Genomic DNA, 27,500 nt, shown 5'->3' with positions numbered 1-27,500 from the left:
TAGCTAATTTCGTAATACTTTGCTTTTCATAATTATTACTATTTTCATACAACTTTTATATAATACACCTCGTACGTTCATACATCGAGCGACGATCTAATTTCATAATACTTTTTTTCTTTATCGTTAATATTTTCATAACACTTTTATGTCATACACCTCGGACGACTTCTACATACAAAACATCTCCATTCAACTTCACATATCATCTTTCTCGACAAGTTCCTATATCGAGCGGAATTAAATTTCATAATACTTGTTTTTCATTATTATTTCTATTTTCATACAACTTTTATATAATACACCTCGTACGTTCATACATCGAGCGGCCATCTAATTTCATAATACTTTTTTCCGTTATTGTTAATATTTTCATAACACTTTTATATAATATACCTCGAACGACTTCTACATAAAAAAAATTTCCATCCAATTTACACAATTCAACTTTTTCGACAAGTTCCTATATCCTGCCGACCAGACACCAAACTTTATACGGTTTTATAGACACTAGCGCCCTCTGCCGGCCAGTCACCGAACTTAACACTGTTTTATAGACACTAGCGCCCTCTGCCGGCCAGTCACCGAACTTAACACGGTTTAATAGACACTAGCGCCCTCTGCCGGCCAGAAGACAAACCAAACACAGTTTTATAGACACTAGCGCCCTCTGCCGGCCAGACGACAAACTGAACACGGTTTTATAGACACTAGCGCCCTCTGCCGGAGAGACGACAAACTAAACACATTTTTATAGACACTAGCGCCCTCTGCCGGCCAGTCACCGAACTTAACACGGTTTTATAGACACTAGCGCCCTCTGCCGGAGAGACGACAAACTAAACACAGTTTTATAGACACTAGCGCCCTCTGCCGGAGAGACGACAAACTGAACAACTTTTTATAGACACTAGCGCCCTCTGCCGGCCAGTGACCGAACTTTTATGTCATACACCTCGGACGACTTCTACATACAAAACATCCCCATTCAACTTCACAAATCATCTTTCTCGACAAGTTCCTATATCGAGCGGAATTAAATTTCATAATACTTGTTTTTCATTATTATTTCTATTTTCATAAAACTTTTATATAATACACCTCGTACGTTCATACATCGAGAGGCCATCTAATTTCATAATACTTTTTTCCGTTATTGTTAATATTTTCATAACACTTTTATATAATATACCTCGAACGGCTTCTACATAAAAAAAATTTCCATTCAATTTACACAATTCAACTTTTTCGACAAGTTCCTATATCCTGCCGACCAGACACCAAACTTTATACGGTTTTATAGACACTAGCGCCCTCTGCCGGCCAGTCACCGAACTTAACACTGTTTTATAGACACTAGCGCCCTCTGCCGGCCAGAAGACAAACTAAACACAGTTTTATAGACACTAGCGCCCTCTGCCGGCCAGACGACAAACTGAACACGGTTTTATAGACACTAGCGCCCTCTGCCGGAGAGACGACAAACTAAACACATTTTTATAGACACTAGCGCCCTCTGCCGGCCAGTCACCGAACTTAACACGGTTTTATAGACACTAGCGCCCTCTGCCGGAGAGACGACAAACTAAACACATTTTTATAGACACTAGCGCCCTCTGCCGGCCAGTCACCGAACTTAACACGGTTTAATAGACACTAGCGCCCTCTGCCGGCCAGAAGACAAACTAAACACAGTTTTATAGACACTAGCGCCCTCTGCCGGCCAGACGACAAACTGAACACGGTTTTATAGACACTAGCGCCCTCTGCCGGTCAGTCACCGAACTTAACACGGTTTAATAGACACTAGCGCCCTCTGCCGGCCAGAAGACAAACTAAACACAGTTTTATAGACACTAGCGCCCTCTGCCGGCCAGACGACAAACTGAACACGGTTTTATAGACACTAGCGCCCTCTGCCGGCCAGTCACCAAACTTAGGTAATTTCGTAATGCTTTATTTTTCATAATTATTACTATTTTCATAAAACTTTTATATAATACACCTCGTACGTTCATACATCGAGCGGCCATCTAATTTCATAATACTTTTTTTCCTTATTGTTAATATTTTCATAACACTTTTATGTGATAGATACACCTCGGACGGCTTTTAAATACAAAACATCTCCACTCAATTTTCACAAATCATCTTTTTCGACAAATTGCTATATCGAGCGGAATTTAATTTCATAATACTTGTTTTTCATTATTATTTCTATTTTCATACAACTTTTATATAATACACCTCGTACGTTCATACATCGAGCGGCGATCTAAATTCATAATACTTTTTTTCCTTATTGTTAATATTTTCATAACACTTTTATGTCATACACCTCGGACGGCTTTTAAATACAAAACATCTCCACTCAATTTTCACAAATCATCTTTCTCGACAAATTGCTATATCGAGCGGAATTTAATTTCATAATACTTGTTTTTCATTATTATTTCTATTTTCATACAACTTTTATATAATACACCTCGTACGTTCATACATCGAGCGGCGATCTAATTTCATAATACTTTTTTTCCTTATGGTTAATATTTTCATAACATTTTTATGTCATACACCTCGGACGACTTCTACATACAAAACATCTCCATTCAACTTCACAAATCATCTTTCTCGACAAGTTCCTATATCGAGCGGAATTTAATTTCATAATACTTGTTTTTCATTATTATTTCTATTTTCATACAACTTTTATATAATACACCTCGTACGTTCATACATCGAGCGGCGATCTAAATTCATAATACTTTTTTTCCTTATTGTTAATATTTTCATAACACTTTTATGTCATACACCTCGGACGGCTTTTAAATACAAAACATCTCCACTCAATTTTCACAAATCATCTTTCTCGACAAATTGCTATATCGAGCGGAATTTAATTTCATAATACTTGTTTTTCATTATTATTTCTATTTTCATACAACTTTTATATAATACACCTCGTACGTTCATACATCGAGCGGCGATCTAATTTCATAATACTTTTTTTCCTTATGGTTAATATTTTCATAACACTTTTATATAATATACCTCGAACGGCTTCTACATAAAAAAAATTTCCATTCAATTTACACAATTCAACTTTTTCGACAAGTTCCTATATCCTGCCGACCAGACACCAAACTTAATACGGTTTTATAGACACTAGCGCCCTCTGCCGGCCAGTCACCGAACTTAACACTGTTTTATAGACACTAGCGCCCTCTGCCGGCCAGAAGACAAACTAAACACAGTTTTATAGACACTAGCGCCCTCTGCCGGAGAGACGACAAACTAAACACCTTTTCATAGACACTAGCGCCCTCTGCCGGAGAGACGACAAACTAAACACCTTTTTATAGACACTAGCGCCCTCTGCCGGCCAGTCACCGAACTTAACACGGTTTAATAGACACTAGCGCCCTCTGCCGGCCAGAAGACAAACTAAATACCGTTTTATAGACACTAGCGCTCTCTGCCGGCCAGTCACCGAACTTAGCTAATTTCGTAATACTTTGCTTTTCATAATTATTACTATTTTCATACAACTTTTATATAATACACCTCGTACGTTCATACATCGAGCGACGATCTAATTTCATAATACTTTTTTTCTTTATCGTTAATATTTTCATAACATTTTTATGTCATACACCTCGGACGACTTCTACATACAAAACATCTCCATTCAACTTCACAAATCATCTTTCTCGACAAGTTCCTATATCGAGCGGAATTTAATTTCATAATACTTGTTTTTCATTATTATTTCTATTTTCATACAACTTTTATATAATACACCTCGTACGTTCATACATCGAGCGGCGATCTAATTTCATAATACTTTTTTTCCTTATGGTTAATATTTTCATAACACTTTTATGTCATACACCTCGGACGACTTCTACATACAAAACATCTCCACTCAATTTTCACAAATCATCTTTCTCGACAAATTGCTATATCGAGCGGAATTTAATTTCATAATACTTGTTTTTCATTATTATTTCTATTTTCATACAACTTTTATATAATACACCTCGTACGTTCATACATCGAGCGGCCATCTAATTTCATAATACTTTTTTTCCTTATTGTTAATATTTTCATAACACTTTTATGTCATACACCTCGGACGGCTTCTACATACAAAACATCTCCATTCAACTTCACAAATCATCTTTCTCGACAAGTTCCTATATCGAGCGGAATTTAATTTCATAATACTTGTTTTTCATTATTATTTCTATTTTCATACAACTTTTATATAATACACCTCGTACGTTCATACATCGAGCGGCCATCTAATTTCATAATACTTTTTTTCCTTATTGTTAATATTTTCATAACACTTTTATGTCATACACCTCGGACGGCTTCTACATACAAAACATCTCCATTCAACTTCACAAATCATCTTTCTCGACAAGTTCCTATATCGAGCGGAATTTAATTTCATAATACTTGTTTTTCATTATTATTTCTATTTTCATACAACTTTTATATAATACACCTCGTACGTTCATACATCGAGCGGCCATCTAATTTCATAATACTTTTTTTCCTTATTGTTAATATTTTCATAACACTTTTATGTGATAGATACACCTCGGACGGCTTCTAAATACAAAACATGTAATTTCATAATACTTCTTTTTAATATTCACAATACATCTTTTATATATTTTCACTATACATCTTTATTAATGTTAATGTAGAAGGCGTACCGTTGTACAGCGCACATATATGTGTGGTGTATCGAAGTTGACGTCTCGTTAAATTTTAATAAACTCGTTATAATTTACGTAAAGACGTTGTTTCGGTCATTCCACATCGGTGGATTATATAGTTTTCTGAAAGGGTCCCCGTTCTCCTCCAATATATTAACGTATATTGCTAGCGGTTCCCTTTTCAGATATTATATCAATTTATCCACAAGTTAAATATCTATTGCGAGATCGCGAATTTAGCTAGCGTTCTATCGTGAGCGATTCATATGCGATCGTCTATGAAAAATATATATTATATTACACTTTTATATATATAATACACAATATTTGCGATAACTCTCATTATTCCGTGCGAGAATAAAAATTTCGTTCATTATTACCTAATGTATAAACCATGTCGCTTACAATCTAGCGAAGGGTAGAGATAATGTCGAAATTGTAGCCCGGTCGACGTAATCATCTAATTTTTCTCATTTCGATTAAATTTAGATAGATTTATAGTCGATTCGGTGAAATTTTATAAAATAAGAAAAAATATAAATAAAGCGTGGCGCTGAAAATTATATATTTTCAATAATAAGCGCAGCAAACACGCAAAAGAAAAAGTAAATAACAATGTGTTTATACACGAATATAGATGATTATTATATTATGTATAAATATAAAGTATATATGTAATATAAAAAACATCATCATAATTTATCCTCTTTTGGATATTGTTATTAAAACTTTTTCGATAATAGTTTTTTATTATAAAATATATATATATATATATATATAATAATAATAATAATAATATATATTATATATATTATAAAACACAGTTCCCTGGTTGATCCTGCCAGTAGTCATATGCTTGTCTCAAAGATTAAGCCATGCATGTCTCAGTACAAGCCAAATTAAGGTGAAACCGCGAAAGGCTCATTAAATCAGTTATGGTTCCTTAGATCGTACCCACATTTACTTGGATAACTGTGGTAATTCTAGAGCTAATACATGCAAACAGAGTTCCGACCGGAGACGGAAGGAGCGCTTTTATTAGATCAAAACCAATCGGTGGCGGGCTTGCTCGTCATCGTACAATTTGGTGACTCTGAATAACTTTTCGCTGATCGCACGGTCTCGCACCGGCGACGCATCTTTCAAATGTCTGCCTTATCAACTGTCGATGGTAGGTTCTGCGCCTACCATGGTTGTAACGGGTAACGGGGAATCAGGGTTCGATTCCGGAGAGGGAGCCTGAGAAACGGCTACCACATCCAAGGAAGGCAGCAGGCGCGCAAATTACCCACTCCCGGCACGGGGAGGTAGTGACGAAAAATAACGATACGGGACTCATCCGAGGCCCCGTAATCGGAATGAGTACACTCTAAACCCTTTAACGAGGATCAATTGGAGGGCAAGTCTGGTGCCAGCAGCCGCGGTAATTCCAGCTCCAATAGCGTATATTAAAGTTGTTGCGGTTAAAAAGCTCGTAGTCGAATCTGTGTCCCACGCCGCTGGTTCATCGTACGCGGTGTTAACTGGCGTGTCGTGGGACGTCCTGCCGGTGGGCTTAGCTCGCAAGGGCGGCCCAACTCAATCCCGCCGCGGTGCTCTTGACTGAGTGTCGAGGTGGGCCGGCACGTTTACTTTGAACAAATTAGAGTGCTTAAAGCAGGCCAAAATTTTGCCTGAATACTGTGTGCATGGAATAATGGAATAGGACCTCGGTTCTATTTTGTTGGTTTTCGGAACCCCGAGGTAATGATTAATAGGAACGGATGGGGGCATTCGTATTGCGACGTTAGAGGTGAAATTCTTGGATCGTCGCAAGACGGACAGAAGCGAAAGCATTTGCCAAAAACGCTTTCATTGATCAAGAACGAAAGTTAGAGGTTCGAAGGCGATCAGATACCGCCCTAGTTCTAACCATAAACGATGCCAGCTAGCGATCCGCCGACGTTCCTCCGATGACTCGGCGGGCAGCTTCCGGGAAACCAAAGCTTTTGGGTTCCGGGGGAAGTATGGTTGCAAAGCTGAAACTTAAAGGAATTGACGGAAGGGCACCACCAGGAGTGGAGCCTGCGGCTTAATTTGACTCAACACGGGAAACCTCACCAGGCCCGGACACCGGAAGGATTGACAGATTGAGAGCTCTTTCTTGATTCGGTGGGTGGTGGTGCATGGCCGTTCTTAGTTGGTGGAGCGATTTGTCTGGTTAATTCCGATAACGAACGAGACTCTAGCCTGCTAACTAGGCGTATTTCGACATCCCAAAGGCCCGTCGGTATTGAGTTTCGGCTCTTGCCGTTCGCGGTTTTTACTGTCGGCGTACAAATAATTCTTCTTAGAGGGACAGGCGGCTTCTAGCCGCACGAGATTGAGCAATAACAGGTCTGTGATGCCCTTAGATGTTCTGGGCCGCACGCGCGCTACACTGAAGGAATCAGCGTGTCCTCCCTGGCCGAGCGGCCCGGGTAACCCGCTGAACCTCCTTCGTGCTAGGGATTGGGGCTTGCAATTGTTCCCCATGAACGAGGAATTCCCAGTAAGCGCGAGTCATAAGCTCGCGTTGATTACGTCCCTGCCCTTTGTACACACCGCCCGTCGCTACTACCGATTGAATGATTTAGTGAGGTCTTCGGACTGAGCGCGGTGGCGTTTCGGCGTCGCCGATGCTTCGGAAAGATGACCAAACTTGATCATTTAGAGGAAGTAAAAGTCGTAACAAGGTTTCCGTAGGTGAACCTGCGGAAGGATCATTACAGAGTATTTGTTCGTTTTTAAACAAAAAAAAAAAACGAAATCAAGTCTGTATTAATTGTAAAAGAAAATTTTCTTCTACAAAATTATCGAACTCTTCAAAAGAAATTTATATATGTTATAAATTATATATATATTATAGATGTATATATATTGAAATCTTTTTTTAATTTTTACAAAATTCGAACAAGTTTCGAATAAAATTAAAAAAAAAAAAGATAAATATAATTCATACGTCTATAAAAATATATTTACATATATAAATTTTTCCAATAAAAATATAACGAAAAATTTTTATCATAGTTTATAGAAGGCGTCGACGACGATGACGACACAACAATAACAACATATGTATTATTATATATTATAACGATTGACGGAACGATCATTAACAAAATTTCTTGTTAACTAAAAACGTTCTGATAAAGAATCGTTATTATAATAAACGAAAAATATATAGTTTATTGAAACGTCGTCTGTTGTCGTGTGTGTGTCTATATTTTTATGGATAAATTTTATTTCGTTTATTATATTATTACCTAAGTTTTTTATCGTTTGAAGGTAATACAAGAAAATATCGACAAGATTATATGTGATGATTATGTTATTGAGACATTTTCATCCGGGTACCTAAACGAAATTTAAGCACATGTCGATTCTATCGATATGTATAAAAATTCGTTTTAGAAATAATATTTTTATGTATTATTTCGAAGGTGTTCGAAGATTACGCCCGACCGTCGAAATTTGTATAAAACTTTCAAGATAAAAAAAAAACTGTAATAATATAAAGAGGAGGAATATATCGTGCGAGATATCTGTCTATGCGCGCCTCGTTTGTAATAAAACATGTGCAGCGGTTAAAATTTATCAGATATATCAAAGTACGATATTATAATTTCTCTAAAAGTTTCGAATAATTACCATTTATTATAATATATATATATATATATATATATATATATATAAAAATGTCGTTATATAAATTTTCTATACGCGTATAAGATATTATAATAATATTATTAATTTAATAATAATCAAATATTAAAAATACGACGAATAGAATATGAGAAAACGACATAATAATAAAATGATTACCCTGAACGGTGAATCACTTGGCTCGTGGGTCGATGAAGAACGCAGCTAATTGCGCGTCAACTTGTGAACTGCAGGACACATGAACATCGACATTTCGAACGCACATTGCGGTCCTCGGATACTCGTTCCCGGACCACTCCTGACTGAGGGTCGTATCAATTTAAAAGACTGCTTAGAATTTAAAATTTTTCTATTTATTAAAGAAAAATAATGCCTAAGCGTGTTGGATGTGAAACAATAACGCACACTAATTAAGAAAAAACACATGCACATACAAACTTGTGCGTATTTTTTTTTGTATTTGTGCGGCATCCTAAAGTGCGAAAAGCAGCGTAAATTTTTATAGAAAAAGTTACGCAATTTTTGAACACAACCCGCTATACCATAAATTAATCGTGTATTTATATGAAATACATAAAATTTGTTTGGTAGAGAGTTATATTTATATATAATATATATATATATATATATTATACATATATACGACGTATATATAGTCGATAAATAAGTGTGTGTATATATAATATATTTATGATAAAATGATAACGCGGTCGTCGTGTCCGAGAGAAATAATAAAGTTTCGAAGACTGGACGTCTGACCAGTGTTTTATTTATATCATTTATACACACGGTATATCGACAAAATATATGAATTATATATATTAAAAATATTATATATGTATAAAGGCTGGTGGTGTGTTGCTGATGCTGATGCTGATGCTGCTGCTGCTGCTGCCGACTCTTTAAATAAAAACAAATAATGTTATATTTCATATGAGAGATGATATTATTAAACACACGTTTTTTTTTTATGATAGTTTGGCGAATTGTATTTAAATATTATACGAGATATATTATAATATATCGACCTCAGAGCAGGTGAGATTACCCGCTGAATTTAAGCATATTACTAAGCGGAGGAAAAGAAACTAACTAGGATTCCCTCAGTAGCTGCGAGCGAACAGGGAAAAGCCCAGCACCGAATCCCGTGGTCGATATCGGCCACCGGGAAATGTGGTGTTAGGGAGGATCCGTTTATCACGAGATCGTGCGGCGCGTCCAAGTCCTTCTTGAACGGGGCCACAGCCCATAGAGGGTGCCAGGCCCGTAGCGACCGTTGCCGATTGCGTGAGGATCTCTCCTGAGAGTCGGGTTGCTTGAGAGTGCAGCCCTAAGTGGGTGGTAAACTCCATCTAAGGCTAAATATGACCACGAGACCGATAGCGAACAAGTACCGTGAGGGAAAGTTGAAAAGCACTTTGAAGAGAGAGTTCAAGAGTACGTGAAACCGTTCAGGGGTAAACCTGAGAAACCCGAAAGGTCGAAAGAGGAAATTCATTCGCGTTTCGATAATTGAAGTTGAACGTTTGTATGACGGATATTGTTTGTGTTTCGGCATATTACAATAAATCGCGTTTTACGTTTTTCTAATCGATATCGAACGCGTGCACTTTTCCTCTAGTAGGACGTCGTGATCCGTTGGGTGTCTGTCTAAGACTCGAGGTGGTAGACCACTTGATTTTATTCGAATTCATGGGGACCCTCGATGTTCCGACAGACTCGCTCGACGGTAGAAATATGGCGCGGGGCCGCTAGATTAATTAGCGTTCGGCCCGTAGCAAGAGCGTTTCGTGTTTGACGGTAATCGGACATAATGCCGATTCTGTCCCGGAACGACTGTTGGTTACGGTGTTCTCGAACAGACCTCGTTTTGAAACGCCGATCAACGACGCTATCGATTTGGGTAATTTCAGGACCCGTCTTGAAACACGGACCAAGGAGTCTAGCATGTGCGCGAGTCATTGGGAAATAACTAAACCTAAAGGCGTAATGAAAGTAAAGGTTTACCTCGCGTAGACCAAGGGAGGATAAGCGATTTGCAAATAAAAATTGTAAACGCTTCGCACTCCCGGGGCGTCTCGTTCTCATTACGAGAAGAGGCGCACCAAGAGCGTACACGCTGGGACCCGAAAGATGGTGAACTATGCCTGGTCAGGACGAAGTCAGGGGAAACCCTGATGGAGGTCCGTAGCGATTCTGACGTGCAAATCGATCGTCGGAACTGGGTATATATACACCTTTTCATAGACACTAGCGCCCTCTGCCGGAGAGACGACAAACTAAACACCTTTTTATAGACACTAGCGCCCTCTGCCGGCCAGTCACCGAACTTAACACGGTTTAATAGACACTAGCGCCCTCTGCCGGCCAGAAGACAAACTAAATACCGTTTTATAGACACTAGCGCTCTCTGCCGGCCAGTCACCGAACTTAGCTAATTTCGTAATACTTTGCTTTTCATAATTATTACTATTTTCATACAACTTTTATATAATACACCTCGTACGTTCATACATCGAGCGACGATCTAATTTCATAATACTTTTTTTCTTTATCGTTAATATTTTCATAACACTTTTATGTCATACACCTCGGACGACTTCTACATACAAAACATCTCCATTCAACTTCACATATCATCTTTCTCGACAAGTTCCTATATCGAGCGGAATTAAATTTCATAATACTTGTTTTTCATTATTATTTCTATTTTCATACAACTTTTATATAATACACCTCGTACGTTCATACATCGAGCGGCCATCTAATTTCATAATACTTTTTTCCGTTATTGTTAATATTTTCATAACACTTTTATATAATATACCTCGAACGACTTCTACATAAAAAAAATTTCCATCCAATTTACACAATTCAACTTTTTCGACAAGTTCCTATATCCTGCCGACCAGACACCAAACTTTATACGGTTTTATAGACACTAGCGCCCTCTGCCGGCCAGTCACCGAACTTAACACTGTTTTATAGACACTAGCGCCCTCTGCCGGCCAGTCACCGAACTTAACACGGTTTAATAGACACTAGCGCCCTCTGCCGGCCAGAAGACAAACCAAACACAGTTTTATAGACACTAGCGCCCTCTGCCGGCCAGACGACAAACTGAACACGGTTTTATAGACACTAGCGCCCTCTGCCGGAGAGACGACAAACTAAACACATTTTTATAGACACTAGCGCCCTCTGCCGGCCAGTCACCGAACTTAACACGGTTTTATAGACACTAGCGCCCTCTGCCGGAGAGACGACAAACTAAACACAGTTTTATAGACACTAGCGCCCTCTGCCGGAGAGACGACAAACTGAACAACTTTTTATAGACACTAGCGCCCTCTGCCGGCCAGTGACCGAACTTTTATGTCATACACCTCGGACGACTTCTACATACAAAACATCCCCATTCAACTTCACAAATCATCTTTCTCGACAAGTTCCTATATCGAGCGGAATTAAATTTCATAATACTTGTTTTTCATTATTATTTCTATTTTCATAAAACTTTTATATAATACACCTCGTACGTTCATACATCGAGAGGCCATCTAATTTCATAATACTTTTTTCCGTTATTGTTAATATTTTCATAACACTTTTATATAATATACCTCGAACGGCTTCTACATAAAAAAAATTTCCATTCAATTTACACAATTCAACTTTTTCGACAAGTTCCTATATCCTGCCGACCAGACACCAAACTTTATACGGTTTTATAGACACTAGCGCCCTCTGCCGGCCAGTCACCGAACTTAACACTGTTTTATAGACACTAGCGCCCTCTGCCGGCCAGAAGACAAACTAAACACAGTTTTATAGACACTAGCGCCCTCTGCCGGCCAGACGACAAACTGAACACGGTTTTATAGACACTAGCGCCCTCTGCCGGAGAGACGACAAACTAAACACATTTTTATAGACACTAGCGCCCTCTGCCGGCCAGTCACCGAACTTAACACGGTTTTATAGACACTAGCGCCCTCTGCCGGAGAGACGACAAACTAAACACATTTTTATAGACACTAGCGCCCTCTGCCGGCCAGTCACCGAACTTAACACGGTTTAATAGACACTAGCGCCCTCTGCCGGCCAGAAGACAAACTAAACACAGTTTTATAGACACTAGCGCCCTCTGCCGGCCAGACGACAAACTGAACACGGTTTTATAGACACTAGCGCCCTCTGCCGGTCAGTCACCGAACTTAACACGGTTTAATAGACACTAGCGCCCTCTGCCGGCCAGAAGACAAACTAAACACAGTTTTATAGACACTAGCGCCCTCTGCCGGCCAGACGACAAACTGAACACGGTTTTATAGACACTAGCGCCCTCTGCCGGCCAGTCACCAAACTTAGGTAATTTCGTAATGCTTTATTTTTCATAATTATTACTATTTTCATAAAACTTTTATATAATACACCTCGTACGTTCATACATCGAGCGGCCATCTAATTTCATAATACTTTTTTTCCTTATTGTTAATATTTTCATAACACTTTTATGTGATAGATACACCTCGGACGGCTTTTAAATACAAAACATCTCCACTCAATTTTCACAAATCATCTTTTTCGACAAATTGCTATATCGAGCGGAATTTAATTTCATAATACTTGTTTTTCATTATTATTTCTATTTTCATACAACTTTTATATAATACACCTCGTACGTTCATACATCGAGCGGCGATCTAAATTCATAATACTTTTTTTCCTTATTGTTAATATTTTCATAACACTTTTATGTCATACACCTCGGACGGCTTTTAAATACAAAACATCTCCACTCAATTTTCACAAATCATCTTTCTCGACAAATTGCTATATCGAGCGGAATTTAATTTCATAATACTTGTTTTTCATTATTATTTCTATTTTCATACAACTTTTATATAATACACCTCGTACGTTCATACATCGAGCGGCGATCTAATTTCATAATACTTTTTTTCCTTATGGTTAATATTTTCATAACATTTTTATGTCATACACCTCGGACGACTTCTACATACAAAACATCTCCATTCAACTTCACAAATCATCTTTCTCGACAAGTTCCTATATCGAGCGGAATTTAATTTCATAATACTTGTTTTTCATTATTATTTCTATTTTCATACAACTTTTATATAATACACCTCGTACGTTCATACATCGAGCGGCGATCTAAATTCATAATACTTTTTTTCCTTATTGTTAATATTTTCATAACACTTTTATGTCATACACCTCGGACGGCTTTTAAATACAAAACATCTCCACTCAATTTTCACAAATCATCTTTCTCGACAAATTGCTATATCGAGCGGAATTTAATTTCATAATACTTGTTTTTCATTATTATTTCTATTTTCATACAACTTTTATATAATACACCTCGTACGTTCATACATCGAGCGGCGATCTAATTTCATAATACTTTTTTTCCTTATGGTTAATATTTTCATAACACTTTTATATAATATACCTCGAACGGCTTCTACATAAAAAAAATTTCCATTCAATTTACACAATTCAACTTTTTCGACAAGTTCCTATATCCTGCCGACCAGACACCAAACTTAATACGGTTTTATAGACACTAGCGCCCTCTGCCGGCCAGTCACCGAACTTAACACTGTTTTATAGACACTAGCGCCCTCTGCCGGCCAGAAGACAAACTAAACACAGTTTTATAGACACTAGCGCCCTCTGCCGGAGAGACGACAAACTAAACACCTTTTCATAGACACTAGCGCCCTCTGCCGGAGAGACGACAAACTAAACACCTTTTTATAGACACTAGCGCCCTCTGCCGGCCAGTCACCGAACTTAACACGGTTTAATAGACACTAGCGCCCTCTGCCGGCCAGAAGACAAACTAAATACCGTTTTATAGACACTAGCGCTCTCTGCCGGCCAGTCACCGAACTTAGCTAATTTCGTAATACTTTGCTTTTCATAATTATTACTATTTTCATACAACTTTTATATAATACACCTCGTACGTTCATACATCGAGCGACGATCTAATTTCATAATACTTTTTTTCTTTATCGTTAATATTTTCATAACATTTTTATGTCATACACCTCGGACGACTTCTACATACAAAACATCTCCATTCAACTTCACAAATCATCTTTCTCGACAAGTTCCTATATCGAGCGGAATTTAATTTCATAATACTTGTTTTTCATTATTATTTCTATTTTCATACAACTTTTATATAATACACCTCGTACGTTCATACATCGAGCGGCGATCTAATTTCATAATACTTTTTTTCCTTATGGTTAATATTTTCATAACACTTTTATGTCATACACCTCGGACGACTTCTACATACAAAACATCTCCACTCAATTTTCACAAATCATCTTTCTCGACAAATTGCTATATCGAGCGGAATTTAATTTCATAATACTTGTTTTTCATTATTATTTCTATTTTCATACAACTTTTATATAATACACCTCGTACGTTCATACATCGAGCGGCCATCTAATTTCATAATACTTTTTTTCCTTATTGTTAATATTTTCATAACACTTTTATGTCATACACCTCGGACGGCTTCTACATACAAAACATCTCCATTCAACTTCACAAATCATCTTTCTCGACAAGTTCCTATATCGAGCGGAATTTAATTTCATAATACTTGTTTTTCATTATTATTTCTATTTTCATACAACTTTTATATAATACACCTCGTACGTTCATACATCGAGCGGCGATCTAATTTCATAATACTTTTTTTCCTTATGGTTAATATTTTCATAACATTTTTATGTCATACACCTCGGACGACTTCTACATACAAAACATCTCCATTCAACTTCACAAATCATCTTTCTCGACAAGTTCCTATATCGAGCGGAATTTAATTTCATAATACTTGTTTTTTATTATTATTTCTATTTTCATACAACTTTTATATAATACACCTCGTACGTTCATACATCGAGCGGCGATCTAATTTCATAATACTTTTTTTCCTTATGGTTAATATTTTCATAACATTTTTATGTCATACACCTCGGACGACTTCTACATACAAAACATCTCCATTCAACTTCACAAATCATCTTTCTCGACAAGTTCCTATATCGAGCGGAATTTAATTTCATAATACTTGTTTTTCATTATTATTTCTATTTTCATACAACTTTTATATAATACACCTCGTACGTTCATACATCGAGCGGCGATCTAAATTCATAATACTTTTTTTCCTTATTGTTAATATTTTCATAACACTTTTATGTCATACACCTCGGACGGCTTTTAAATACAAAACATCTCCACTCAATTTTCACAAATCATCTTTCTCGACAAATTGCTATATCGAGCGGAATTTAATTTCATAATACTTGTTTTTCATTATTATTTCTATTTTCATACAACTTTTATATAATACACCTCGTACGTTCATACATCGAGCGGCGATCTAATTTCATAATACTTTTTTTCCTTATGGTTAATATTTTCATAACATTTTTATGTCATACACCTCGGACGACTTCTACATACAAAACATCTCCATTCAACTTCACAAATCATCTTTCTCGACAAGTTCCTATATCGAGCGGAATTTAATTTCATAATACTTGTTTTTCATAATTATTACTATTTTCATAAAACTTTTATATAATACACCTCGTACGTTCATACATCGAGCGGCGATCTAATTTCATAATACTTTTTTTCTTTATCGTTAATATTTTCATAACACTTTTATGTCATACACCTCGGACGACTTCTACATACAAAACATCTCCATTCAACTTCACAAATCATCTTTCTCGACAAGTTCCTATATCGAGCGGAATTTAATTTCATAATACTTGTTTTTCATTATTATTTCTATTTTCATACAACTTTTATATAATACACCTCGTACGTTCATACATCGAGCGACGATCTAATTTCATAATACTTTTTTTCTTTATCGTTAATATTTTCATAACACTTTTATGTCATACACCTCGGACGACTTCTACATACAAAACATCTCCATTCAACTTCACATATCATCTTTCTCGACAAGTTCCTATATCGAGCGGAATTAAATTTCATAATACTTGTTTTTCATTATTATTTCTATTTTCATACAACTTTTATATAATACACCTCGTACGTTCATACATCGAGCGGCGATCTAATTTCATAATACTTTTTTTCCTTATGGTTAATATTTTCATAACATTTTTATGTCATACACCTCGGACGACTTCTACATACAAAACATCTCCATTCAACTTCACAAATCATCTTTCTCGACAAGTTCCTATATCGAGCGGAATTTAATTTCATAATACTTGTTTTTCATTATTATTTCTATTTTCATACAACTTTTATATAATACACCTCGTACGTTCATACATCGAGCGGCGATCTAAATTCATAATACTTTTTTTCCTTATTGTTAATATTTTCATAACACTTTTATGTCATACACCTCGGACGGCTTTTAAATACAAAACATCTCCACTCAATTTTCACAAATCATCTTTCTCGACAAATTGCTATATCGAGCGGAATTTAATTTCATAATACTTGTTTTTCATTATTATTTCTATTTTCATACAACTTTTATATAATACACCTCGTACGTTCATACATCGAGCGGCGATCTAATTTCATAATACTTTTTTTCCTTATGGTTAATATTTTCATAACATTTTTATGTCATACACCTCGGACGACTTCTACATACAAAACATCTCCATTCAACTTCACAAATCATCTTTCTCGACAAGTTCCTATATCGAGCGGAATTTAATTTCATAATACTTGTTTTTCATAATTATTACTATTTTCATAAAACTTTTATATAATACACCTCGTACGTTCATACATCGAGCGGCGATCTAATTTCATAATACTTTTTTTCTTTATCGTTAATATTTTCATAACACTTTTATGTCATACACCTCGGACGACTTCTACATACAAAACATCTCCATTCAACTTCACAAATCATCTTTCTCGACAAGTTCCTATATCGAGCGGAATTTAATTTCATAATACTTGTTTTTCATTATTATTTCTATTTTCATACAACTTTTATATAATACACCTCGTACGTTCATACATCGAGCGACGATCTAATTTCATAATACTTTTTTTCTTTATCGTTAATATTTTCATAACACTTTTATGTCATACACCTCGGACGACTTCTACATACAAAACATCTCCATTCAACTTCACATATCATCTTTCTCGACAAGTTCCTATATCGAGCGGAATTAAATTTCATAATACTTGTTTTTCATTATTATTTCTATTTTCATACAACTTTTATATAATACACCTCGTACGTTCATACATCGAGCGGCGATCTAATTTCATAATACTTTTTTTCCTTATGGTTAATATTTTCATAACATTTTTATGTCATACACCTCGGACGACTTCTACATACAAAACATCTCCATTCAACTTCACAAATCATCTTTCTCGACAAGTTCCTATATCGAGCGGAATTTAATTTCATAATACTTGTTTTTCATTATTATTTCTATTTTCATACAACTTTTATATAATACACCTCGTACGTTCATACATCGAGCGGCGATCTAAATTCATAATACTTTTTTTCCTTATTGTTAATATTTTCATAACACTTTTATGTCATACACCTCGGACGGCTTTTAAATACAAAACATCTCCACTCAATTTTCACAAATCATCTTTCTCGACAAATTGCTATATCGAGCGGAATTTAATTTCATAATACTTGTTTTTCATTATTATTTCTATTTTCATACAACTTTTATATAATACACCTCGTACGTTCATACATCGAGCGGCGATCTAATTTCATAATACTTTTTTTCCTTATGGTTAATATTTTCATAACATTTTTATGTCATACACCTCGGACGACTTCTACATACAAAACATCTCCATTCAACTTCACAAATCATCTTTCTCGACAAGTTCCTATATCGAGCGGAATTTAATTTCATAATACTTGTTTTTCATAATTATTACTATTTTCATAAAACTTTTATATAATACACCTCGTACGTTCATACATCGAGCGGCGATCTAATTTCATAATACTTTTTTTCTTTATCGTTAATATTTTCATAACACTTTTATGTCATACACCTCGGACGACTTCTACATACAAAACATCTCCATTCAACTTCACAAATCATCTTTCTCGACAAGTTCCTATATCGAGCGGAATTTAATTTCATAATACTTGTTTTTCATTATTATTTCTATTTTCATACAACTTTTATATAATACACCTCGTACGTTCATACATCGAGCGACGATCTAATTTCATAATACTTTTTTTCTTTATCGTTAATATTTTCATAACACTTTTATGTCATACACCTCGGACGACTTCTACATACAAAACATCTCCATTCAACTTCACATATCATCTTTCTCGACAAGTTCCTATATCGAGCGGAATTAAATTTCATAATACTTGTTTTTCATTATTATTTCTATTTTCATACAACTTTTATATAATACACCTCGTACGTTCATACATCGAGCGGCCATCTAATTTCATAATACTTTTTTCCGTTATTGTTAATATTTTCATAACACTTTTATATAATATACCTCGAACGACTTCTACATAAAAAAAATTTCCATCCAATTTACACAATTCAACTTTTTCGACAAGTTCCTATATCCTGCCGACCAGACACCAAACTTTATACGGTTTTATAGACACTAGCGCCCTCTGCCGGCCAGTCACCGAACTTAACACTGTTTTATAGACACTAGCGCCCTCTGCCGGCCAGTCACCGAACTTAACACGGTTTAATAGACACTAGCGCCCTCTGCCGGCCAGAAGACAAACCAAACACAGTTTTATAGACACTAGCGCCCTCTGCCGGCCAGACGACAAACTGAACACGGTTTTATAGACACTAGCGCCCTCTGCCGGAGAGACGACAAACTAAACACATTTTTATAGACACTAGCGCCCTCTGCCGGCCAGTCACCGAACTTAACACGGTTTTATAGACACTAGCGCCCTCTGCCGGAGAGACGACAAACTAAACACAGTTTTATAGACACTAGCGCCCTCTGCCGGAGAGACGACAAACTGAACAACTTTTTATAGACACTAGCGCCCTCTGCCGGCCAGTGACCGAACTTTTATGTCATACACCTCGGACGACTTCTACATACAAAACATCCCCATTCAACTTCACAAATCATCTTTCTCGACAAGTTCCTATATCGAGCGGAATTAAATTTCATAATACTTGTTTTTCATTATTATTTCTATTTTCATAAAACTTTTATATAATACACCTCGTACGTTCATACATCGAGAGGCCATCTAATTTCATAATACTTTTTTCCGTTATTGTTAATATTTTCATAACACTTTTATATAATATACCTCGAACGGCTTCTACATAAAAAAAATTTCCATTCAATTTACACAATTCAACTTTTTCGACAAGTTCCTATATCCTGCCGACCAGACACCAAACTTTATACGGTTTTATAGACACTAGCGCCCTCTGCCGGCCAGTCACCGAACTTAACACTGTTTTATAGACACTAGCGCCCTCTGCCGGCCAGAAGACAAACTAAACACAGTTTTATAGACACTAGCGCCCTCTGCCGGCCAGACGACAAACTGAACACGGTTTTATAGACACTAGCGCCCTCTGCCGGAGAGACGACAAACTAAACACATTTTTATAGACACTAGCGCCCTCTGCCGGCCAGTCACCGAACTTAACACGGTTTTATAGACACTAGCGCCCTCTGCCGGAGAGACGACAAACTAAACACATTTTTATAGACACTAGCGCCCTCTGCCGGCCAGTCACCGAACTTAACACGGTTTAATAGACACTAGCGCCCTCTGCCGGCCAGAAGACAAACTAAACACAGTTTTATAGACACTAGCGCCCTCTGCCGGCCAGACGACAAACTGAACACGGTTTTATAGACACTAGCGCCCTCTGCCGGTCAGTCACCGAACTTAACACGGTTTAATAGACACTAGCGCCCTCTGCCGGCCAGAAGACAAACTAAACACAGTTTTATAGACACTAGCGCCCTCTGCCGGCCAGACGACAAACTGAACACGGTTTTATAGACACTAGCGCCCTCTGCCGGCCAGTCACCAAACTTAGGTAATTTCGTAATGCTTTATTTTTCATAATTATTACTATTTTCATAAAACTTTTATATAATACACCTCGTACGTTCATACATCGAGCGGCCATCTAATTTCATAATACTTTTTTTCCTTATTGTTAATATTTTCATAACACTTTTATGTGATAGATACACCTCGGACGGCTTTTAAATACAAAACATCTCCACTCAATTTTCACAAATCATCTTTTTCGACAAATTGCTATATCGAGCGGAATTTAATTTCATAATACTTGTTTTTCATTATTATTTCTATTTTCATACAACTTTTATATAATACACCTCGTACGTTCATACATCGAGCGGCGATCTAAATTCATAATACTTTTTTTCCTTATTGTTAATATTTTCATAACACTTTTATGTCATACACCTCGGACGGCTTTTAAATACAAAACATCTCCACTCAATTTTCACAAATCATCTTTCTCGACAAATTGCTATATCGAGCGGAATTTAATTTCATAATACTTGTTTTTCATTATTATTTCTATTTTCATACAACTTTTATATAATACACCTCGTACGTTCATACATCGAGCGGCGATCTAATTTCATAATACTTTTTTTCCTTATGGTTAATATTTTCATAACATTTTTATGTCATACACCTCGGACGACTTCTACATACAAAACATCTCCATTCAACTTCACAAATCATCTTTCTCGACAAGTTCCTATATCGAGCGGAATTTAATTTCATAATACTTGTTTTTCATTATTATTTCTATTTTCATACAACTTTTATATAATACACCTCGTACGTTCATACATCGAGCGGCGATCTAAATTCATAATACTTTTTTTCCTTATTGTTAATATTTTCATAACACTTTTATGTCATACACCTCGGACGGCTTTTAAATACAAAACATCTCCACTCAATTTTCACAAATCATCTTTCTCGACAAATTGCTATATCGAGCGGAATTTAATTTCATAATACTTGTTTTTCATTATTATTTCTATTTTCATACAACTTTTATATAATACACCTCGTACGTTCATACATCGAGCGGCGATCTAATTTCATAATACTTTTTTTCCTTATGGTTAATATTTTCATAACACTTTTATATAATATACCTCGAACGGCTTCTACATAAAAAAAATTTCCATTCAATTTACACAATTCAACTTTTTCGACAAGTTCCTATATCCTGCCGACCAGACACCAAACTTAATACGGTTTTATAGACACTAGCGCCCTCTGCCGGCCAGTCACCGAACTTAACACTGTTTTATAGACACTAGCGCCCTCTGCCGGCCAGAAGACAAACTAAACACAGTTTTATAGACACTAGCGCCCTCTGCCGGAGAGACGACAAACTAAACACCTTTTCATAGACACTAGCGCCCTCTGCCGGAGAGACGACAAACTAAACACCTTTTTATAGACACTAGCGCCCTCTGCCGGCCAGTCACCGAACTTAACACGGTTTAATAGACACTAGCGCCCTCTGCCGGCCAGAAGACAAACTAAATACCGTTTTATAGACACTAGCGCTCTCTGCCGGCCAGTCACCGAACTTAGCTAATTTCGTAATACTTTGCTTTTCATAATTATTACTATTTTCATACAACTTTTATATAATACACCTCGTACGTTCATACATCGAGCGACGATCTAATTTCATAATACTTTTTTTCTTTATCGTTAATATTTTCATAACATTTTTATGTCATACACCTCGGACGACTTCTACATACAAAACATCTCCATTCAACTTCACAAATCATCTTTCTCGACAAGTTCCTATATCGAGCGGAATTTAATTTCATAATACTTGTTTTTCATTATTATTTCTATTTTCATACAACTTTTATATAATACACCTCGTACGTTCATACATCGAGCGGCGATCTAATTTCATAATACTTTTTTTCCTTATGGTTAATATTTTCATAACACTTTTATGTCATACACCTCGGACGACTTCTACATACAAAACATCTCCACTCAATTTTCACAAATCATCTTTCTCGACAAATTGCTATATCGAGCGGAATTTAATTTCATAATACTTGTTTTTCATTATTATTTCTATTTTCATACAACTTTTATATAATACACCTCGTACGTTCATACATCGAGCGGCCATCTAATTTCATAATACTTTTTTTCCTTATTGTTAATATTTTCATAACACTTTTATGTCATACACCTCGGACGGCTTCTACATACAAAACATCTCCATTCAACTTCACAAATCATCTTTCTCGACAAGTTCCTATATCGAGCGGAATTTAATTTCATAATACTTGTTTTTCATTATTATTTCTATTTTCATACAACTTTTATATAATACACCTCGTACGTTCATACATCGAGCGGCCATCTAATTTCATAATACTTTTTTTCCTTATTGTTAATATTTTCATAACACTTTTATGTCATACACCTCGGACGGCTTCTACATACAAAACATCTCCATTCAACTTCACAAATCATCTTTCTCGACAAGTTCCTATATCGAGCGGAATTTAATTTCATAATACTTGTTTTTCATTATTATTTCTATTTTCATACAACTTTTATATAATACACCTCGTACGTTCATACATCGAGCGGCCATCTAATTTCATAATACTTTTTTTCCTTATTGTTAATATTTTCATAACACTTTTATGTGATAGATACACCTCGGACGGCTTCTAAATACAAAACATGTAATTTCATAATACTTCTTTTTAATATTCACAATACATCTTTTATATATTTTCACTATACATCTTTATTAATGTTAATGTAGAAGGCGTACCGTTGTACAGCGCACATATATGTGTGGTGTATCGAAGTTGACGTCTCGTTAAATTTTAATAAACTCGTTATAATTTACGTAAAGACGTTGTTTCGGTCATTCCACATCGGTGGATTATATAGTTTTCTGAAAGGGTCCCCGTTCTCCTCCAATATATTAACGTATATTGCTAGCGGTTCCCTTTTCAGATATTATATCAATTTATCCACAAGTTAAATATCTATTGCGAGATCGCGAATTTAGCTAGCGTTCTATCGTGAGCGATTCATATGCGATCGTCTATGAAAAATATATATTATATTACACTTTTATATATATAATACACAATATTTGCGATAACTCTCATTATTCCGTGCGAGAATAAAAATTTCGTTCATTATTACCTAATGTATAAACCATGTCGCTTACAATCTAGCGAAGGGTAGAGATAATGTCGAAATTGTAGCCCGGTCGACGTAATCATCTAATTTTTCTCATTTCGATTAAATTTAGATAGATTTATAGTCGATTCGGTGAAATTTTATAAAATAAGAAAAAATATAAATAAAGCGTGGCGCTGAAAATTATATATTTTCAATAATAAGCGCAGCAAACACGCAAAAGAAAAAGTAAATAACAATGTGTTTATACACGAATATAGATGATTATTATATTATGTATAAATATAAAGTATATATGTAATATAAAAAACATCATCATAATTTATCCTCTTTTGGATATTGTTATTAAAACTTTTTCGATAATAGTTTTTTATTATAAAATATATATATATATATATATATAATAATAATAATAATAATATATATTATATATATTATAAAACACAGTTCCCTGGTTGATCCTGCCAGTAGTCATATGCTTGTCTCAAAGATTAAGCCATGCATGTCTCAGTACAAGCCAAATTAAGGTGAAACCGCGAAAGGCTCATTAAATCAGTTATGGTTCCTTAGATCGTACCCACATTTACTTGGATAACTGTGGTAATTCTAGAGCTAATACATGCAAACAGAGTTCCGACCGGAGACGGAAGGAGCGCTTTTATTAGATCAAAACCAATCGGTGGCGGGCTTGCTCGTCATCGTACAATTTGGTGACTCTGAATAACTTTTCGCTGATCGCACGGTCTCGCACCGGCGACGCATCTTTCAAATGTCTGCCTTATCAACTGTCGATGGTAGGTTCTGCGCCTACCATGGTTGTAACGGGTAACGGGGAATCAGGGTTCGATTCCGGAGAGGGAGCCTGAGAAACGGCTACCACATCCAAGGAAGGCAGCAGGCGCGCAAATTACCCACTCCCGGCACGGGGAGGTAGTGACGAAAAATAACGATACGGGACTCATCCGAGGCCCCGTAATCGGAATGAGTACACTCTAAACCCTTTAACGAGGATCAATTGGAGGGCAAGTCTGGTGCCAGCAGCCGCGGTAATTCCAGCTCCAATAGCGTATATTAAAGTTGTTGCGGTTAAAAAGCTCGTAGTCGAATCTGTGTCCCACGCCGCTGGTTCATCGTACGCGGTGTTAACTGGCGTGTCGTGGGACGTCCTGCCGGTGGGCTTAGCTCGCAAGGGCGGCCCAACTCAATCCCGCCGCGGTGCTCTTGACTGAGTGTCGAGGTGGGCCGGCACGTTTACTTTGAACAAATTAGAGTGCTTAAAGCAGGCCAAAATTTTGCCTGAATACTGTGTGCATGGAATAATGGAATAGGACCTCGGTTCTATTTTGTTGGTTTTCGGAACCCCGAGGTAATGATTAATAGGAACGGATGGGGGCATTCGTATTGCGACGTTAGAGGTGAAATTCTTGGATCGTCGCAAGACGGACAGAAGCGAAAGCATTTGCCAAAAACGCTTTCATTGATCAAGAACGAAAGTTAGAGGTTCGAAGGCGATCAGATACCGCCCTAGTTCTAACCATAAACGATGCCAGCTAGCGATCCGCCGACGTTCCTCCGATGACTCGGCGGGCAGCTTCCGGGAAACCAAAGCTTTTGGGTTCCGGGGGAAGTATGGTTGCAAAGCTGAAACTTAAAGGAATTGACGGAAGGGCACCACCAGGAGTGGAGCCTGCGGCTTAATTTGACTCAACACGGGAAACCTCACCAGGCCCGGACACCGGAAGGATTGACAGATTGAGAGCTCTTTCTTGATTCGGTGGGTGGTGGTGCATGGCCGTTCTTAGTTGGTGGAGCGATTTGTCTGGTTAATTCCGATAACGAACGAGACTCTAGCCTGCTAACTAGGCGTATTTCGACATCCCAAAGGCCCGTCGGTATTGAGTTTCGGCTCTTGCCGTTCGCGGTTTTTACTGTCGGCGTACAAATAATTCTTCTTAGAGGGACAGGCGGCTTCTAGCCGCACGAGATTGAGCAATAACAGGTCTGTGATGCCCTTAGATGTTCTGGGCCGCACGCGCGCTACACTGAAGGAATCAGCGTGTCCTCCCTGGCCGAGCGGCCCGGGTAACCCGCTGAACCTCCTTCGTGCTAGGGATTGGGGCTTGCAATTGTTCCCCATGAACGAGGAATTCCCAGTAAGCGCGAGTCATAAGCTCGCGTTGATTACGTCCCTGCCCTTTGTACACACCGCCCGTCGCTACTACCGATTGAATGATTTAGTGAGGTCTTCGGACTGAGCGCGGTGGCGTTTCGGCGTCGCCGATGCTTCGGAAAGATGACCAAACTTGATCATTTAGAGGAAGTAAAAGTCGTAACAAGGTTTCCGTAGGTGAACCTGCGGAAGGATCATTACAGAGTATTTGTTCGTTTTTAAACAAAAAAAAAAAACGAAATCAAGTCTGTATTAATTGTAAAAGAAAATTTTCTTCTACAAAATTATCGAACTCTTCAAAAGAAATTTATATATGTTATAAATTATATATATATTATAGATGTATATATATTGAAATCTTTTTTTAATTTTTACAAAATTCGAACAAGTTTCGAATAAAATTAAAAAAAAAAAAGATAAATATAATTCATACGTCTATAAAAATATATTTACATATATAAATTTTTCCAATAAAAATATAACGAAAAATTTTTATCATAGTTTATAGAAGGCGTCGACGACGATGACGACACAACAATAACAACATATGTATTATTATATATTATAACGATTGACGGAACGATCATTAACAAAATTTCTTGTTAACTAAAAACGTTCTGATAAAGAATCGTTATTATAATAAACGAAAAATATATAGTTTATTGAAACGTCGTCTGTTGTCGTGTGTGTGTCTATATTTTTATGGATAAATTTTATTTCGTTTATTATATTATTACCTAAGTTTTTTATCGTTTGAAGGTAATACAAGAAAATATCGACAAGATTATATGTGATGATTATGTTATTGAGACATTTTCATCCGGGTACCTAAACGAAATTTAAGCACATGTCGATTCTATCGATATGTATAAAAATTCGTTTTAGAAATAATATTTTTATGTATTATTTCGAAGGTGTTCGAAGATTTACGCCCGACCGTCGAAATTTGTATAAAACTTTCAAGATAAAAAAAAAACTGTAATAATATAAAGAGGAGGAATATATCGTGCGAGATATCTGTCTATGCGCGCCTCGTTTGTAATAAAACATGTGCAGCGGTTAAAATTTATCAGATATATCAAAGTACGATATTATAATTTCTCTAAAAGTTTCGAATAATTACCATTATTATAATATATATATATATATATATATATATATATATATATATATATAAAAAATGTCGTTATATAAATTTTCTATACGCGTATAAGATATTATAATAATATTATTAATTTAATAATAATCAAATATTAAAAATACGACGAATAGAATATGAGAAAACGACATAATAATAAAATGATTACCCTGAACGGTGAATCACTTGGCTCGTGGGTCGATGAAGAACGCAGCTAATTGCGCGTCAACTTGTGAACTGCAGGACACATGAACATCGACATTTCGAACGCACATTGCGGTCCTCGGATACTCGTTCCCGGACCACTCCTGACTGAGGGTCGTATCAATTTAAAAGACTGCTTAGAATTTAAAATTTTTCTATTTATTAAAGAAAAATAATGCCTAAGCGTGTTGGATGTGAAACAATAACGCACACTAATTAAGAAAAAACACATGCACATACAAACTTGTGCGTATTTTTTTTTGTATTTGT

General features: G+C 36.4%; 4 non-coding genes across 4 annotated transcripts; all 4 read left to right on the top strand.

Moving 5' to 3' along the window:
* Nucleotides 1–5,555: 5,555 nt before the first annotated feature.
* LOC130903277 (small subunit ribosomal RNA) lies at nucleotides 5,556–7,477 on the top strand. The gene has a single exon (XR_009060670.1). It is a non-coding gene; the product is annotated as a small subunit ribosomal RNA (ribosomal RNA).
* A 1,093-nt stretch (nucleotides 7,478–8,570) lies between these two features.
* On the top strand, nucleotides 8,571–8,726 carry LOC130903287 (5.8S ribosomal RNA). Its single transcript, XR_009060677.1, has one exon. It is a non-coding gene; the product is annotated as a 5.8S ribosomal RNA (ribosomal RNA).
* A 15,440-nt stretch (nucleotides 8,727–24,166) lies between these two features.
* LOC130903276 (small subunit ribosomal RNA) lies at nucleotides 24,167–26,088 on the top strand. Its single transcript, XR_009060669.1, has one exon. It is a non-coding gene; the product is annotated as a small subunit ribosomal RNA (ribosomal RNA).
* A 1,104-nt stretch (nucleotides 26,089–27,192) lies between these two features.
* LOC130903286 (5.8S ribosomal RNA) lies at nucleotides 27,193–27,348 on the top strand. Its single transcript, XR_009060676.1, has one exon. It is a non-coding gene; the product is annotated as a 5.8S ribosomal RNA (ribosomal RNA).
* Nucleotides 27,349–27,500: the final 152 nt, after the last annotated feature.

The sequence above is a fragment of the Diorhabda carinulata genome, unplaced genomic scaffold (assembly GCF_026250575.1).
Source record: "Diorhabda carinulata isolate Delta unplaced genomic scaffold, icDioCari1.1 Dcau_19, whole genome shotgun sequence".
Lineage (NCBI taxonomy): Eukaryota > Metazoa > Arthropoda > Insecta > Coleoptera > Chrysomelidae > Diorhabda > Diorhabda carinulata.
The sequence above is the reverse complement of the archived record's forward strand: the minus strand, read 5'-3'. Positions and strand labels throughout refer to the sequence as shown.